Consider the following 4,938-nt stretch of genomic DNA (forward strand, 5'->3'; position numbering starts at 1 on the left):
GCTCTATTCAAGCAATGCAGCCTCCATCTGACACTTCCTCGAGTGTCAGAGGTCTATGGTCCCTGCCACATGCTGTGCTGAAGTCCCCCATATGTTACTACAAGACGCAGCAGTGACCTAGGGGTCCAAAGATGGAAACCCGGTGACTGGACCAGAGAAAAGTTAAGGGGCACAGGCTGCTGGAGAGGTGCGTGCAATCCCTCTATTACAGGGGACTAACTGCCCTTTTGTTGTTTTTGTGACTGGCTCTCTGTGCTTGTGTACAGAGAGAAAACTGGCCTCTTAACGGCAACTGCATTCTAGCTGCAGGCTTCTGCAGGCAGTGTAGGCCTTTGGTTGCTATGGGTAACCAGTTTTCTAACTGAGTATAAGAGTAATGTCTGACAAACACGTGATATGATTATGCCCTTGCTGACCTCTCCTGGAAACTCTAATTGCCTGGCTGCCCTGGCTTCATTGCTTGTAGCTGCTGAACTGAAATGTGCATGCAGCAGTTTAAGTATGGGAATGGCCAGGAAAATGGCGTTCAGAAAGCTGTTCACAGTAACCATTCACTTTGTATTTATTTTAGCCTCCTTTCTGCTCTGGGCAAACCAAACTAAGAATTTTATGGTTTGCTATGGGCAACTGTTCAACCTTTGTCCATAACATTTAAAATGTTTTTGTTTTTTTTTCCCATATGGAAGCAGATTTAGTTATTCATAAGTGACATTTGCGGTGTGCAGCTTTGGGCTGGTCCTGTGATATAAACCAAATGATATTAAAACAGATGGGGTTGATCTGAATGTAGACGAGGCAATGGTACGGGCCCATTTAAATCGCTGCATCCTGGTAACCAATGTTGCATGCTTGGGTGTGATGCACCTTGCCGATGAGCCTGCTCTGCCAAAAAAGTTCATGCACCACACTTGAATGGGCTGCCATAGCGTGTGTCTTAATGCACTGCAAAGATGTAAATGGGCCCTTAATCTCTGTCTGCCAGGGCTGTAGCTACCATGGGGCGAGTGAGGCACTCGCCTCAGGCGCAGCTGAGAGGGTGCGCAGCCAGGGCCGGCCTGACTGCGCCCCCCTCACCCCCATTGCCATGGCGAGCACAGGGTGCCTTTGGTAGCAGGGGCACCAGGCGGCCAACACAGCCACGGCTCAGCAGGGAGAAGAGGAGTGGTACAGGCTCCAGCTTCTCCTAGGCTTCCCGCTGCTCTCCCCACCTGTATTGGCAGAGGACTCTTTTTTTCCTCAATCTCTTTTTCTATTTCAAAAGGCAAATGTCTGGGGTCTGTTTAGACTCCTAATATTTCCCCAAAGCCCCCCCTGAGTAGAAATTTAAAAAATCCCACTTCCCCCCCCCCCCCCCCCCCCCCCTCATCCACAATAGCAGCCAACACAGCCGCGGCTTGAAGGGGAGAAGAGGGGCGGCACGGGCTCCAGCTTCTCCTCCGATCCTCGCTGCTCTCCCCAGCCTGTATGGGCAGAGGACTCCGTGTCCTGAATCTCTTTTTATATTTCAAAAGAGAAATCTAAGGGGTCTGTTTAGATCCCCGATATTTCCCCGAAGCCCCCCAACAATAAAACTAAAAACACGCACTCATGCACACATTACTAGACATGTGCACAGACTGAAAATTCATTTCAGACGAAATGAATAGAAACTAAAAATCTTCATTAGTTTCGTCAAACGAAACAAATTTTTATGCTATGTTGGATTTGGCCACCAGCGCATTCTGCAAATGCGCACCGCCATTCTGGAGGGGGGCGCATGACATCACATATCGCACACGTCTGTTGGGGGGCACAATTTTCCTTTCTTGCCTTGGGGCGCAGAAGGAGCTAGCTACGGCTCTGGCCAGCGCAATGTTTACATCTTCTGGGATTTTTCACTAGGGGCACAGGGGCAGTATTGCCATTATCCAAATACCAGCCTGTGAGACGAGAGTTGATATTCAATTCGGCCCAATGTGCTCTGATCTCCTGTTTGTGCTGCAGCACAGCTTACAAACATAACAATCCTGCCCTGCTTAATTGCACCCTTTCAGATAATTGGTAATGGATGGAAGGTGGATGTGAATCTAATCGCTTAAATATTGCGTGATCTTTGTGTTCTGGAAAATTGATTTTTAAACCTGAGAGCTGCTAATGGACTATGGCTAATTGACTCTCTGACTGGCCTGTGTCACATGCTGTGAAGGCTATAAGCGAGCCTATTGATGCTTTATTGCACAGGCAGGTTGTGGTGTTGTCACGATCAGAAAGCCAGTCCATAGCAAAGATGTACAGCTGCCGCTGGAGAGAATGCTTGTTGACTTGACGTAGTTGAAAGAGGCTGCAGGGGGATCAGCAGCACGGGGAGGTGCAAAAGTGTAACTGTAATAGACAGTGGCTGCCGCCAATCGGATGCATGCAATCACTGTTTGGGTATGCTGTACAGCCGTGGGTGCTGTCTGAATGCAATAGCCAGCAGGGAAGATTTGTCCATCAACATGTCTTGTATTCAACATGTCTTCATGGTTTTCTTTAATGAAAGACTTGGCAGATGTCTTCCACAATGTCTGGCCACCACTTCTGATCTGTGCCATAGCGTGAATGGCCTCTGTTTTCTTTGATGTAAAAAAAAAATTCTTACCAGTCTTGTGTTCAATTGTGTAGCTTATTTTGTTCCCTTGTGGTATAGTACATTCCTGTGTATTGCCAAAATGTGAGCACCTGTCTCTATACAAAGAGCTCTGTTATCCTCCCCAGATAAATATCAGACATGCTGCTGTCACTGTGATTGTCTGCTCGTACAATTGAGCAACTTTGTCTTGCAACATTCTGTGGCCACGTAAGTACTCTACAATGGGATTCTAGCGGACAGATTGGGTTTGGTCAATGATGACAGAAATCTCTTGTAATGTTGTAGTGAACACGATGGAATGTGTGATATTCTAAACATGGGGAAATATTCTCGAGCCATGAAAAGGTCCATTATTTCAGAGCACTTGACATGGCTCCCTCAAGCTTGCCAGAACCTATAGTTTGGAAGGTAGCTGGAACGTTTTGGACATTGAAGATGGGGGTTTTCTGTATTGTCTCACTGCTTTTTTTGTCATATTCTTTGGAGAATAAAATTTGGCTTGGAGCATGGAAAGAACAAATGGTTACAATACCCTTCAGCACTAAGTAATATCAGAATATAAATCTTGGAGATGATTGTACATTGGCCAGACATCGTCATGCAGTTGATTGATGTAGGCTGCAAGTGATGGTTCCATTAAAACTGTAATATACAAAACTCTCTGGGCTGGTGAACTATATAAATTGTCTTTTTGTGAACCCTTTTATTCCCCCCCTGTTGTATTAAAGACTTGGCACTCTTCTCATTAAAGCCTCATATTGGTGTAATGGGCATAAGCGAAGATACTGGTCTAAATGAGCACAGTACTATCAATTTGGCTTTGCTTGTTTACAACCCAGCAGAGCTAAATTTATGACATGGTGGCTACATAAGAATCGGTGATCACACGTGAGGTAAAAGCTGTTTTATAAAGGATCTTCAGAATGCAGGCAGACTCTAAACCTCCTGTGGAGTATTATACGGTGTTCTTACACTTACTTGCTGTCCCAGGGACTTCCTGTTTGTGTCACAGGGGACCAGAAGTAAAGGAGACAATCTCCATTGGAAACCTAGACACGGGGTGCGTGTCCGTCCAAATTGAACACATTTTGCTACACTTCCCATCCTCAAACACAGATGGTAATAAAAGATTGACTCATTTTCCCCACCAAATTAAATTGTATGTCTATCATTCATTCTATACAAGAGGGGGGTTAACTCGTTGCAAACTAGTACTGGAAAATGCCTTCATTTTCAGGATCTAAAACCCTATTGGCTCATAGGTTTGATGGCTTGTGGAAAAACCAGTCCAGACTTCTGAGCTTTTGGGACATGCAGAATCCTCCCCACCCCATAAAGCTCGCCAAACATGTTTTAGTTGTTGGGAAATCTAAGATTGTGCCAACTCCTTAGTAGCAGGGCTCACCTAATTAATCAATTCAACTATGCTATGCTACTGGGACACAGACTCAAACTGTAGCTCTTGTGGGATGTTCTTGGTTTGCAATGTTCCGGCCCTACCTAATTGGTCCAAGGAAGAAAAAAAACCCGTGGACCGGTGACAAGGTCATAGGCTCATTGATGCATGTGGGCAGCGCGAACTTGCAATCCTTGTAGGATCTGCTACTGAGGTCTTGGTGCCAGATACCACAGCATACCTTTTTTAGAGGTCTAGGGGAGTCCATGCGTTGATGGGTCAGGGCTGTTCTGGCAGCAAAATGGAACTACTCAATAATGGGTGAGTTGTCATAAATGTGACTGGTGTATATTGACATTTGGCGGTACAAAATTGGTGCCAGATGTTACTCTGCTTCCCTTACAGTGCACCTGAAGGGCAACACTTTTCTTTTCCTTTCCAGCCTTGGATAGTGGAGAGGGATCAAGTTTGAGATTCACCCTCTATTTGCCCTGTTTTCAGATTCTCACAGGAAGTGAAAGAAAATCACACATTTTGCATTGTCACAGAACTGGAATAGATCTTTCACTTGGGACAGTAGTTCAGCAGGGTCACCAAACCACCATGGATTTCTTCTCACTTCTTGTGGCTATCGGACATGGAAGTGAATGGAAATCTCCCCGGTGAGACATGAATGGCAAAACAGGGGGTTATAACCCTCCCCTACTCTATCCAATATGAAAAAAAGTTTTTTTACTTCAGTTCTACTTCAACCACTGTCATCTACCATCTAAGCAAGGGCACTATAATTTACAGGCCATTGAATGTCTGCTGCAAATTTTCACACATGCACTCTGGGACAAACTTCTATCTATAGTGTGTTTTGTTTATTTTAAAGTTTACCGCTCATTTCCAGCCTGTACAGATCACTGCTTTTTGCACTTTAATCCAG

This window comes from Nanorana parkeri, unplaced genomic scaffold (assembly GCF_000935625.1).
Source record: "Nanorana parkeri isolate BGI_ZX_2015 unplaced genomic scaffold, ASM93562v1 scaffold1517, whole genome shotgun sequence".
NCBI lineage: Eukaryota > Metazoa > Chordata > Amphibia > Anura > Dicroglossidae > Nanorana > Nanorana parkeri.